At 41.0% G+C, this 14,718-nt stretch overlaps 1 long non-coding RNA gene across 2 annotated transcripts in view; it reads right to left on the reverse strand.

Annotated features, from left to right (window-relative positions):
• Positions 1-2,077: 2,077 nt before the first annotated feature.
• The window catches only part of LOC140134222 (uncharacterized), a 131,825-nt gene continuing 119,184 nt past the window's right edge, over positions 2,078-14,718 (reverse strand). The window contains exons 3-5 of one of the 2 annotated variants that reach the window (XR_011856139.1): positions 3,230-3,337; positions 3,069-3,135; positions 2,078-2,571 (exon numbers count right to left, since the gene is read on the reverse strand). This is a non-coding gene — a long non-coding RNA (uncharacterized lncRNA). Of the gene's footprint in view, positions 2,572-3,032; positions 3,136-3,229; positions 3,338-14,718 lie in introns of those variants that run through there. The other variant, XR_011856138.1, reaches the window with a different exon arrangement.

Below are 14,718 nucleotides of genomic sequence, written 5' to 3' on the forward strand. Positions count from 1 at the left end.
AATTTGGGGGCAATAGAGAACTGTTATTGAAATGTAGGGAGGTGCAATGGATACATAAATTGAACTCTTTGCACCCCTCGGGTCTTAATAGAGACTTTCCTCTCAATGTCTTTATTTGATGTATTGTGTCCGAAATCAATGTCCCCCTATGGGATCCGATTCATTTGATAACCTGCTCCGCAAAGTATGACATATTTAAATAATTTTTTTTGCCATTGTTCAATGCTTTATTCGAATCTTACAAGGTGTGACTATTTGGGCTATATTAAGGGGAACACATTGGTCAATTACTAATTTATCCTTTCATTCTTGTTCTCTATAGCAGCAACTAGACTGATACGTGGACATATCTGACTTTCCGGCTGGCGGTGACTATTAGGTGATCGGGAATCTTTAGAACCGGTGGACTCCTCGGATGGGGCGTAAATACGGGCCAAAGCCATATGGCATGATATGCTATCTTGAGCCTGTTGTCTTGACTTACCTTGGACCCTGAGTTATCCTCCCGTACATCAACCGGCAATGTCCCACTCAGTTCGTCGTAGTCCAATCATGAGGTCCTAGCTACGCCTGAGTTGAATGTTGGGTTTTCCTTCAATAAAGATGGCCACGATGTGGACTTTCCCCTCTATACGCATGCGCACAATCTGGACTCTGATTGTCTGAGCCGGATTTACTATTTTATCCTCAAGTCCATATATATGCTTATACTGATATTTTTGTATTGCATTTCTGATTATTGTCATGTCTTGTTTTTAACTTTCACTATGCACTTTAACTAGACACGATTTAATTGATTGTAATATACGCCACTTCAGCGCTGTGGCTGTACCTAGGGCTAAAATATGGGTTACTCTATGTATTCAATATTTGCACTGTTTCATACCATATTTATTGATTATACAAGTCACTACTCTTCATCTTATTGTACTTATGTTTATACACTTTATGTCTCTTATGTGAGGTCACGTGTACCGGCGAAGTTTGCACCGCCTATTTAAGTCAGCTGACCACTGACTCTCACTATGCTTGAGAATGCCTTTATAGATAAGGCGAAACATCGCATATATGGTGGAATAAATATTCAATTTTTTCACTACTCCAGGAGTGCTGCTTCATCCTCCCTTTTTGGCTATGCCACATATGTGTCGCACGAGACCGTTTTGTGGCACGGCTGCACTATTCTTCATGCAACAAAAATATCTGCACTGAAGAGGGTGTTCCGGTGCTCAGTCGGACTGTGCGTCAGATTTATCATTTAAAGTCCGACAGAAATGTGTCACACCACATGTTAAAGGTGCACCAAAAAAAAAGCAGTGCACTCTGTACAGGCAGTGCAGAGGGAGCTAGATTAATGCAGAACGTGCTCCACAATTCATGAATCTGGCGCACTCTGCACTATACACACATAGGGGCAGAGTTACTTACCCAGTCCATTCGCGATCCAGCGGCGCGTTCTGTGTGGAGGATTCGGGTCTTCCGGCGATTCACTAAGGCAGTTCCTCCAACGTCCACCAGGCGTCACTGCTGCACCCATCGGAATGCTGTCCATCGGAATGCACTGAAGTACACCAAGCCGGGCCGGGTGCAGGTAAGCGGGTGTCCAGCGACGCTTTTTTTTTTTTAAATGTGGCGATTTCTCTGAATCCGTCTGGTTTTCGTTCGGCCACGCCCCCGATTTCCGTCACGTGTATACCGGCGCCGATGCGTCACAATCCCATCGCGTGCGGCAAAAACCCGGGACAATTATGGGAAAATCGGCGCAAAACCAGACGTAAAAACGTGATTCGGGCCCTTAGTAAATGACCCCCAATGTGCAGTTTGCCCTGTTCTTCATAAATGTGCCCATTCATGTAAATTGATGCTGTAGCTTTACAAAGCATAGATTCCGACAGATAAGCTATCTGTATTTACTAAATGTAAGACTGTGCCATAGGTACAGCATTTCAGGCTTTAGCATCTCACTTTTAATTTTGTCCGAGGTCACAAATTGCTTAAAACCGGCCCTGACCCTTGTATAAGTCCATTAGTTAAATATTGTTTCTCTGCATTTAATCCACATGTTTTGCTAAACCCTCTGTATTACACAGAAACTTGTACGTTCCTCTACACTATGACATTCATTTACCAGAACACATCAATTTGTCAAGTAACTCCAGTCCAAGATATAGTGTTACATGGTTTATCGAACACTGAATGTTGCATTACACATAATACATTTTTCTTGAGGACAGTTGCCAGTTTTATGATCCTTATGGGGACTTTGTTTTTACTTTTAGTGGCTTGAATCCTTTTGCATGATAAGGAAAGCTTAACCTCTAGTCTAAATCCCCAAACAGTAAAAACATGCTGTACAAATATGGCCCAGCTACTGATGAATACTTGTATTGTGTTCTGTGAATGGCTGAATAATAATTAACAAAGATGGAACAGCAGCCAAATTCTCTTCCAGTTATTTCAACGGTTAATAGTGAACTGTTTGTCTTTCTTTAATCGATCATTTACACCACTAAACTTGCATCGCAGTCCCCGAGGCTTTTCCAGCAGATCACCATCTTACAGAATTTAAAGCTGAAAGATAAAACAGTTTTGTTGTCCACAAAAAGGTCCTTTAAGAAAATTAAACTGACTTAAAATCAAAGTAAGGTCTATTCTGTATGTAGAAAAGTCATATAAGTATAAGATATTAATGTAACAAATTCTAAACTTGTAAAGGAGAACCTTGGAACTACGTTGAGGTTGGTGGTAGGACCTCCAATGGAGGGACTGCTCGTTTACTGTAAATACGTGAGTTGTTCCAGGATTTTGGGATAAAATATTGTCAAATTTATACTGGTTAATTGTAAACAGTTTCCTAATGTCATATATATATATATACTTTGCAGCTGCTCATTGCAGTCTGGAACTAAATAAAATCATCCAGAGAGCTTCACCAGAGGTCACAGGGGCACAGGGGTCAGTCTTTAACTAGGGGAAGTCTGTAAGTCGAATAGCAGTGAAATAGCTGAACATTATTATGTAGAAATACTCATTGGATCTCAGGTGAGATGTAAATAGATGGTACTGACCCAAGGGTTGTCGGTACAGTGGAGTTGAGATAGAGGGATGAGGTAATTCGCTCAGTAGAGGTCGAGGCTGGGAGGGAAAAGAAATGGAGGTAATAAAAATTAGTCTGCTGTGTTATCCTCTTACCAGAACCATACTAAAGAGTAAGTATGGGTATACTCACTTTAAGAGCTGCTGTCAGCCTTCGGAATTTAAAAGGGACGTGGCACAGGAAGTGGCTGAAAGTTGCACAGGCATGGTGTGCGGGAAGTGTACATACTTGGGTCTTGGACTAAAGAAAGGTAAGAATAATGCTAGCTAGAAAGGATTAGTGAAAGAAAGGGGGATGGATGTGGATGACTGGATATATGAACCAGGAGTTCTGGAAAGACAGTTTCGCTAGGTGTGTCTCTGTTGCATAATGGAGGGAAATTACATGTAAACTACAAAATTACATGCAAAATATAATAAGCAGATAAGTTACATAATAGAGATACATAGATTACATGCTTAATACAATAAGCATATAGTAAAAGCAAGTAAATATAAAAAATGTTATATAAAAACTTAGAAGATGTATGAAAAAATACATATTATACAAATAATATACATGACATAAATATATGAATAATATAACATACAGGTTAGACCAGTGGTGGCGAACCTATGGCACTGGTGCCAGAGATGGCACTCGGAGACCTCTTTGTGGGCACACTGGTTGTCTTCCAGGCACAGAATTTGCACCAGGCACCTTCCTGCAGTCTCAGGCAGTCCAATAGTAGTGACCTGCTATTTTAAAGTGACTCATCCTGTGCTGAATGGTCCTGTCCAAAGGGTAAGAAGGTGTGGACAGGGCGGAATTGGAGCTCAAACATTCTGGGAGCAATAAGTTTGTTACTGCCTAAATTGCTGTGTTGGCACTTTGGGAAAAGCTAGTGTGTCTTGGGTCTCATTTTGGGCACTCGATCTCTAAAAGGTTCTCCATCACTGGGCTAGACGATATTGCGGATTGTGAAGTACGGAGGATGGATCTTAATGCTGTTGGTGAATAGATATTATAATACTTTATTGGATTATATGATTTTAAAATGGTAGGGAGGCGTAACATATGAGGCAGATCTGGAGTGGTCCATCATGGTTGGTTATGCTAAGACAGGTTAAGTAACAGCAGGAAATGAATGGCCAGATTTGGGTTGGGAATGAAGACTGAACCTTAAAAAAACACACAAACAAACATAAAAAAAACCCTTACAAATACACATCTGCACATCTCTTCATCTTGATCCTGGCATCGTCCTTCATGAGCCTTGACACGCCGGGACCACCTAAAAAACCAACTAGATGTCCGGCACTCTGGGCTGCTAAATATGAATGCCCCCTTACCTCCCTCTCCCATGCTGGGAGAATGGGATAGCGAGGTGATGTCATGCGAAATGCATCAATTCAGACCTTTTGTGTGACGTCATCTCTCTCTCCCAGCATGGGATTGTGAGGAGTGGGGCCCGTGCATAATTAGCAGCGCTGTCCCCGCGCTCCGCCCTACTAATTATAAAAGTTTGTTTTCTAGGTGATCCTGGCATGTCAAGAGTAGCAGGGGACAGTGCCAGGATTAAGACGAAGAGGAGTGGCGTTGAGTATTTGACTTTCAGATTATTAGATACTTGAAAGAGATTCACACATTGGTACGGGATTAAGGAGAATGGACCAGTGTTTATTCAGTATGGATCTAAAGTGTAGGTGGTAATGAATTTAATCTTTCTTTTTGTCTCAATACTAGGTTTCTTTGTGGGTTAATTTATTTGTTCTAGCATAGGCACATTTCAATACTTATGAGGGGTAACACTTTTGTTGAAAATTATCTCTCAGAATCTTGCATTGATGTCATAGACACTGGTTTCACTCATTTCTATAAACTTGCATATCCAAGTTTTCACAACAGGACTGAATTCATCTTTGCAACTTTCCATTTAGGCACAAGTTTTGGTGCAAATAAACTCCAGTCCCATCCTGGCCTATGTGCTATGACTTTTGATGCAGCTTAATGAATGTGAAATAAGAGGATCTCCAAAGACAGGCATAGGACTGTTATAAGGAGCCACTCAAACAGGCATTGTTTAGTCACTTTCCAGTACTTTTGGTGTGGTGTGGGAAATACTCGTGAACAGGGCTGTTGCTGGTCTGCTGGATTTATGGAAATATCAGTGAACAGATATTTTTTCAAATGCTTCATAACAAATCTTGTGAATTTGGAAATTTCTGGCCAATTGAAATTCTTTCTAATGTTTGCCAGGAGCAACCATATGTTTGCAGCAAAAATGTGCTCTTTTTTAACATTTGTCTTTCATAAATAGGGCTAAGGGCGTAGGGCTGTGGGCACTTTTCTAATCTGTTTTTACAATGTCACCAAATTTTGTGCAATTTTGAACCAATCTTATATGGGACTTTTCAATCTGTTATTTTTGCCAAGGATAAACTGCATGATGAATGTGTAGCATTATAAGCACAAACAGTACAGACTTTACTTTATCATTTTAATCAATGCCTGAAAAAAATAGTCAAGTAAAGAACATGTTAAACTTTATTTAACATCACTTTTTCCTAAACAGTAACATATGGGATGCATGAATAGTGAAGCAATGGAGACATGGAAAACTTCTGACCCACAAACACGTAAACTGAAGACAGCAGTTGTATGTTTGCCAAGTAAAGGTAATTTGAGCATCTTTAATAACAAAATAGAACTGGATCACATCCAATATCTGGAAACACAATCGGCATCCTGCATTTGGCATAGGATCAGCTTGTCTCCATGTCATTCTTGTTACCATAAGAATCTTAAATTGAATCTGTCAAAATTATTTAGTTGCAAAGTTTTGCTTGTCAAGATATAACAGGGCAGGACAACTGCAGGAGGATTGAGAAAATAATACAGTGCTGCTGCAAGTGTAGTGTATGGATATGAAGCAAAAACTGTATAATCAGCCCTTTCTAGTAATGGAGCTTGTATGCATGCAAAAGCGCAGCAATGAATCTTGTAATGTTACACCATGTCTGTGATTACACTTTGGTCTTGGTATCTCGCTATGGATGGGTTTTCTTTATAGGAAAATCTGTAGAATAAATTCTTGGCAAATGGTTGACAATGTTACATAAGATTGTTGATATGTGCCATGGGAGTTAAGAACCATAATTTTGGCAAGGGATTTTTGATCTCAGAGATTTATGACTATATGTTATGGGATTTGGGGTATGTTACTTCATGCATTTAAATATTATGTTTTATTAAGAAAAATATGTCATATTAGTTGCAATCACTTTTATTGTTGAATCAAGTTAGGCTATGTACATTTCAAATAAGGTTTTTGTGTGTCTTCATAGGTTTTTTTTTATAAACTATGTTTATTAGCTTTACTGAATTAAGAAAAAAGATCCCAACAACATCACAATAGGTCAAAGATCCAAATGAAGGTGGGTGGGTGGAAGCCAGAAACATTTTAAAGGGGGGCGCTCTGGGGCTGAGCCAGATCTGGAGATTGGTTTTGCTCTGCCATCAACTGCAGACAACCTTTGGTGCCATGCTGAGTTTCTGTGTCCACAAACCCAAAGATTGCCCACAACAGGCCTCTAAGGACGTAATTCATTAGAAGTTTGGTATTAACCCCTTAACGACTTGGCCTTTTTTTTTTCACTTCCATTTTTCACTCACCACCTTCAAAAATCTATAACTTTTTTATTTTTCCACATAAGGAGCTGTGTGACTTTATAGTTACAGTATTTAATATTCCATGGCGTGTACTGGGAAGCGGGAAAAAAATTTCAAATGCAGTGAAAATGGTGAAAAAACACATTTGTGACTTTTTCTTGTGGGCTTGGATTTTACAGCTTTCACTCTGCATCCCAAATGACATGTCTACTTTATTCTTTGGGTCGGTGCGATCATGTGGATACCAAATTTGTATAGGTTTTATAATGTTTTCATACATTTAAAAAAAAAATGTATTTTTATTTTGCCATCTTCTGGCGCCAATAACTTTTTCATACTTTGGTGTACGGAGCTGTGGGTAGTGTAATTTTTAGCAAATTTTGATGGCGTTTTCATTGCTATAATTGTTGGGACTCTGCGACCTTCTCATCACTTTTTATTATTTTTTTAATATTTTTCAAAATGGCAAAAAAATGCCATTTTCGACTTTGGACGCTATTTTCCGTTACAGGGTTAAACGCAGTGAAAAACCGTTATTATATTTTGATAGATCGGAGATTTTCAGATCCGGTGATACCTAATGTGTTTATGATTTTTACTGTTTATTTATATTTATATCAGTTCTAGGGAAAGGAGGGTGATTTGAATTTTTAGGGTTTTTTTTATTATAATTTTTTTTTTAACTTTTTTTAATTTTTACTTTTACTTTTTCAGACTCCCTAGGGTACTTTAACCCTAGGTTGTCTGATTGATCCTACCATATACTGCCATACTGCAATATGGCAGTATATGGGGATTTTACTCCTCATTCATTACAATGTGCTGATAGCACATTGTAATGAATGGGTTAAAACGAAGTAGCCTCGGGTATTCGGAACACCTGAGGCTACCATGGCGACGGATCGCCGCTCCCTGTGACGTCATCGGGGAGCGACGATCCACAGCAAGATGGCGGCGCCCATCGCGGGTGTTACCGGTAAGCCTTTGCTGCAATATGCAGCAAAGGCTTAACGGCTATGGAGAGGGCTCAGCCCGCGAGCCCTCTCCATGCACTGGGACCCGGCGTGCGCTGGGACCCGGCGGTGTGCGTCGGGAAGGGGTTAAAGGCCATGATTAAGTACCAGAAGGGTTGGATGACCGGACATTGCCACATGCAGTGATACCAGCGTGCGGTTGCTTCATATATGCCCATGTGAAACCTTCTGACAGAAGTGATTTAAGACCAGTGCCACAGCTGAAGCTACATCTCCTCGAAGTGTGACGGAGGAAAAGATCTTTACACATTTATCATGGCCTTCTGGAGCTGTGATGGGGTAATAAGCAGATCTTCCTATTGCCACTTAGTCAGGGATGCTGTAGAAGTAGCATAGTCTAGTAGGGAGTAGAGGAGCACATAATCTAGTGAGATTTGTTTGTAGTGGCCATTAGCCCTACTAAACCAGGCATGGCAGCTGGGGTCCCAGTGTCTTCATAGTTTCTATAGGGATTGTCCAGTTTAAACACAGAGCTGCATTCATGCTTAAAAGCAGTGAATGGGAATGGAAACAACCAACAACCAAATTGGCAACAACAAAAAAGGAGGTGCCATACCTGGCATTGGACTACAAGAACTGGAATAAAAGTGAAGGCTATTTTAATTAAAAAAAAAGTAAGGGGGTTTTGGTCCCTTATACTACTAATGACCTATTCATAAAATATTTCTTTAGCAATTGGTACAAGTGTGACACTTGGCATCTGCAGCATCAGCATCATACTTAACCAGAGTGTTATTAGAAAAAAAAACAAAAAACCCCACTGCAGGTTCAGTTCTAATGCAATTCTATGAGAGCTATGACTGCAGTACACTACATCCTCATCTTTCTTAGAATTTTATTAGAACTGTAGCTGCAGTGTGTCAATTGGGGTCTGCTTTATCCTTGTTTTTAGTATATGCTCAGTGTTAAGTTGTGAAAGCTGACACAGAGGCAGTTGTTGCCTCCATTTGCTCCTGTGAAAAAGGTGTAGCAAGATAAATCTTCCCATCCTGCTCCCCTCGGCTGAGCGACATTTTACAGAGGCAACAGAAGCCTATGGAGAGCGGATGCAATTTCCCCTAGCCTCTGCTGAGTGGATAGGTCGTTCAGTAGGAGGGATGTGTTACTGTCCATACAAGGACAGTGATATCACTGGGGAAACGCCCGCTGTTCACCCCCCCCCCCCATACATTTGGAGGGAAGAGGAGTTACTATGCAATGTACATATGATAGGATACGTCTATGCCATATGTTGGTAGGACACATTGGGAATCCGCACACGTCCTCACAACATATAGCAAAAAAGAAAGTGTGAACCCAGCCTAAGGGTGATGCAGCCAGAAATGTGTTTTTTATATAGATCTTGAAAATGTAAATACAAGCGATCCCCTACTTAAGAACCCTAGTTACAAACGGACCTCTGGATGTTGGTAATTTACTGTACTTTAGGCCTAGGTTACAATAAACAGCTATGACAGTTATTGAAGGTGTCTGCAAAAAAGTTTTATTGTTAATCCTGATTAACAATAATGACAATCCAATATTTTTAAAATCAAATTGTCACAATTGACCAAAAATAATTTGGCTGGGATATAAAGTACTGTATATGTTTCCGACTTACATACAAATATAACTTAAAAACAAACCTGCGGAACCTATCTTGTGTGTAACCCGGGAACTGCTTGTAGTATTTAAATTAAACTTTTGTTCAGTGGATCAGTGGTGTTTGCACTTTTGAAGTTAATATGCTTAGTTGAGTAATAATGTATATGCAATATGTAATGTCTGTATAATGGCTATAGATTTTCCAGGTGTTTTTACATGGGCATATGAGCAGTGCTGTAGGCATTTCCAAGAATTTCATAATCACTTTGGCTCCTTGCTTACTTAGGCAACTTTCTTCTTATGACCTTCTTATGATCTGGTTCTGTTTCCAATTGCTCCTGTGAGGAAGCCATTTACTTTATACTGAACACTTCATCCTCTACCAAAAGCTGATTGAATATTGAAGATCAATAATTTTGATGTTATTTTAGATTTTATGGTATAATATCATTGAAACACCACAGAACTAATGAAAGGACAAACTCTAAAAGAGGCTGTGACAAATTACATCGAATCAACATCTATGGAAGTTATCTTCTCAAAGATACACTGAAACGCTTCTTTTGATGGATGTAGTCAATAAGTTTTAAAGTTATATAAGTTTTATTCTTAGGGACTTGAAGTTCTGTGTACGAAAAAAACAAAAGCTTAAATTATCGTTAAAGGGGACCTTCAGCATGCCCACCAACTTCAACTCTATTCATTAAGGGCACACAAAGTTACCAATTTGTCTCAGAATACTCTAACCATATTCCAATCATATTCACCACAATATAGAATTGTCAGTTTACCAGATTTACCTGTATTGCAAAAAGAAAAAAGAAGTGTTGGAATCCAGGGCCGGTGCAAGCACTGTGCAGACAAGTGCCGGGGCCCAGAGCTGTTGGGGGGGGGGGCATAAGTGTGTAAATAAGGAATCCATGAGGTTGAAGGGGGCTGTATCCAATGAATCCATAGAGGGTGAGGGTTTTTTGTTATAAAAAATACATGAGGGGGTATTATAAAATAACAATGACTGGGCTGTTTGGTATGAAAAACTAGGAAATAATTTAGGAAACAGGAGAAAGGAACAGGAGCTTTAGTTTTTGAATTTTTAATGCTGCAAAGTGAGTTCACTGCAAAGGGGCCCACTGATGCTGTTTCCCAGGGGCCTACTGAAACCTGAAGCCGACCCAGGATGACTCTTGCTGTCATCTGAAATAGCCTTAAAAAAATACAAATATATTTTGAGTACAGCTTAGGACTTTTGAATCTATTTCAATTGTAGCAAAATGTGCTGCAGTTAACAAAACAACCACTGGATGACCTCACATAGACACATGTCAACATATCCTTTAGCGACACAATATTGTAAAATTAAAAAAAACCTATTCATTAATGACATGTGTCTGTCCGGCTAAGATGAAAGACAAGAAAGAGGACACACCTGTAACCAGAAAAGCACAAAAATCACATCCAAGTGATTCTCAAGAAGAGAGAATTGGTTCTGTGACATATAGATTTGTATGATAAGAAGATCGATCTATGTATATCATATATCTGTGTCTATGTCAACTCCTTGCCACCCACATGGCAAGGAGTTGGCATTGTCACTTATTTCAGAAGCACTGAAATAAGTGACTATGCTCCTTGCCATGTGGGTGTGGACGGGGCATGAAGGTGGTGTGGCTTTGTTGTAATGGGCTGGAGTGTGGTGTTCCTGACCCAGGCCTGGGCATTGGCTATAGCCTGCAAATATTCACCATTGAATGTTTGTAGGTTTTAATGCTCAGCAACGCAGCTGCCTGAAGGGTACATCAGTGACTTTAAGCTTCCTGATGTATCTGCCACGGGGCAGGGGGCCTTTATCATATGCACTATGATAAATGGCCCCCTATATGTGTATAGCCATGTGGCGTATAATTTCACTGCTGGATGCACTGCCAATACATATTGCTATAAGGACATATATATACTGTAAGTTAATCACATTGATTTACTGCATACTACGTCAGATAAACTTTTCCAGAACTACCAGCTTTGTAGGGACTTTCTCTTCAAACTTTTGTTTTATATAGTACTGAAAGATAGAAAATAGAAAAATAATCCTTTCCCTTGCAGCTTCGGGGTCAGGAAGATGCTGATGTCATTCCAGATGCTTCTGAATCAATTTGGTTGCAGCACGCAATTCTAAACTCGAATCCATCTCTAACCCCAGTTATTTTTTTAATGTACTTTTGTTTAGGGTCCAAAAATGCCTGTGGCACCAAGCCTTTTTTACATTAGTACAATCCTACATTATTTTTATATAAAGATGTCAGATACCATTTGTCATTCTCCTTACTCATATTATCTGTGTTTCCATGTAACAGTGTATATACAATCAACAGCCTCTTTATTAGGTACACCATGCTAGTAACGGGTTGGACCGCCTTTTTCCTTCAGAACTGCCTCAATTCTTCGTGGCATAGATTCAACAAGGTGCTGGAAGCATTCCTCAGAGATTTTGGTCCATATTGACATGATGGCATCACACAGTTGCCGCAGATTTGTCGGCTGCACATCCATGATGCGAATCTCCCATTCCACCACATCCCAAAGATGCTCTATTGGATTGAGATCTGGTGACTGCGGAGGCCATTTGGGTACAGTGAACTCATTGTCATGTTCAAGAAACCAGTCTGAGATGATTCCAGCTTTATGACATGGCGCATTATCCTGCTGAAAGTAGCCATCAGATGTTGGGTACATTGTGGTCATAAAGGGATGGACATGGTCAGCAACAATACTCAGGTAGGCTGTGGCGTTGCAACAATGCTCAATTGGTACCAAGGGGCCCAAAGAGTGCCAAGAAAATATTCCCCACACCATGACACCACCACCACCAGCCTGAACCGTTGATACAAGGCAGGATGGATCCATGCTTTCATGTTGTTGACGCCAATTCTGACCCTACCATCCGAATGTCGCAGCAGAAATCGAGACTCATCAGACCAGGCAACGTTTTTTCAATCTTCTACTGTCCAATTTCGATGAGCTTTTGCAAATTGTAGCATCAGTTTCCTGTTCTTAGCTGAAAGGAGTGGCACCCGGTGGGGTCTTCTGCTGCTGTAGCCCATCTGCCTCAAAGTTCGTTGTACTGTGCGTACAGAGATGCTCTTCTGCCTACCTTGGTTGTAACGGGTGTCGATTTGAGTCACTGTTGCCTTTCTATCAGCTCGAACCAGTCTGCCCATTCTCTTCTGACCTCTGGCATCAACAAGGCATTTCCGCCCACAGAACTGCCGCTCACTGGATATTTTTTCTTTTTCGGACCATTCTCTGTAAACCCTAGAGATGGTTGTGTGTGAAAATCCCAGTAGATCAGCAGTTTCTGAAATACTCAGACCAGCCCTTCTGGCACCAACAACCATGCCACGTTCAAAGGCACTCAAATCACCTTTCTTCCCCATACTGATGCTCGGTTTGAACTGCAGGAGATTGTCTTGACCATGTCTACATGCCTAAATGCACTGAGTTGCCGCCATGTGATTGGCTGATTAGAAATTAAGTGTTAACGAGCAGTTGGACAGGTGTACCTAATAAAGTGGCCGGTGAGTGTACATTTCTGTTACAAGGAAACATAACGTGTACAATGTAAGGACCATGTGATATAATGGGGCACATTAACTTCCTGTCGCGGTCCAGCGGCGCGTTCTCAGACGAGGATTCGGGTCTTCCGGCGATTCACTAAGGTAGTGCGCCCGATGTCCACCAGGTGTCGCTGCTGCACTGAAGTCCGTCGGAGTTCACTAACCTATTCCTGGTGCAGGTAAGCGCGCGTCAAACGACACTTTATTTTTTTTTAATTCCGTGGATTTTCCAAATATTGTAAACCAAGAACACTTACATGTTGGTGCGTGCTTGCTCTGGCAGGATCCACACTTATTTTAGCTTCTTATGCCCCTGTTTTTAAGAAAAGAAGACTTTAAAAATTGGGCAAATGAACCTGAGGGGCTCCTGGATCCATTAACATCTATGGAGCCTGGAGCCCCTCCGGTTCATTTGCATAATTTTTAAAACCTTGTTTTGTAAAAACAAGGGTAAGAGGACCTAAAAAAAGAGTGGTTCTCGCCAGACGGGGCACACACCAGCGTGTAGGTGTGCTTGGTTTATAATCCCTGATCCTGGTGGTAGATTTCCTTTGAATGTTTTGTTTGCAGACTTTTTTTAAAAAAAAAAACATTTTTAATTTGAAATAATAGCTGTTTGACTCTGGTGTGCATTGCTATCCATTTTTCCCATTTAGTGGTTTATAGAGTGTCTGATGTCTTTGTGAGATTCCTTTGCACCATGACTGCATGCTTACTAAAAGGTGTGCTTTAACTTTTCAAGACAACATAGTTTAATGATATTCTATCACATAAAAATATGCTATATTTTCGGATTTTCTAATATCATGAAATTCATTGGTGATAGTTTGTTATCCCCTTCCCGAGTACTATTACTGCATATCTTTGGGATAGATGTGTGGAGAGGGTTCAGGGATAGAGCCCTCTCCATATAGGGTGGGTGCTAACCCTTTACTTGCCGCAAAGGTGCTGGTGGCATGTGACAGATGGCGACTCAACTCAAGGTTTTTTTAAATTTATGCAGATCTGTTACAATGGGCCAGTTGCACATTGTAACAGATTGTATGCAGCTACAGTCTGTGTGTGACTGTGTCAGTCTTCTCTCCCCCAAACTCATGCAGCTTCCAGCGCATTGAGAAGGCAGGGAAGGAGAATGGTGCGGAGGAGAGGAAGAAAGCATGAGGAGGCACAGACACACACAGTTTGTAACTGCCCCTAGCAGGGAGCCAGGTTATGTAATTCAAGCTATTATAAAGTACTGAAATGATTCAGAATGTTCACTTTAAAACCTACATACATTTGGTCTACCTGTGATCATACAAAATCCACTCTGCGGCGGCGTGTCTTCCCCGGACCCGGACTTACCTCTCCTGGCTCCCTCGCCGGATCTTCAAGTCTTCCCATTGAAGTGAAAGCCTACTGTGTGTATCATGAGGTCCCATTCCTGTGTGTATCCCGTGGGCCCGTTCATGTGTGTATTCCGAGGTCCTGTTCTTGTGTGTATCCTGTCGTCTGAGTCGGGTGGTCTGTATGCTGTGGTCCGTGTCTGGTGGTCCATGTCCGGTGGTTGCTATCCTGTGGTCCGTGTCCTGTGGTCCATGTCTGGTGGTCCATGTCAGTTGGTACGTATCCTGTGGTCCGTGTCTGGTGGTCTGTATCCTGTGGTCTGTGTCCGGTGGTCCGTATCCTGTGGTCCGTGTCTGGTGGTCTGTATCCTGTGGTCTGTGTCCGGTGGTCCATATCCTGTGGTCCGTTGGCTAGG

The sequence above is a fragment of the Engystomops pustulosus genome, chromosome 5 (genome assembly GCF_040894005.1).
Source record: "Engystomops pustulosus chromosome 5, aEngPut4.maternal, whole genome shotgun sequence".
Taxonomy (NCBI): domain Eukaryota; kingdom Metazoa; phylum Chordata; class Amphibia; order Anura; family Leptodactylidae; genus Engystomops; species Engystomops pustulosus.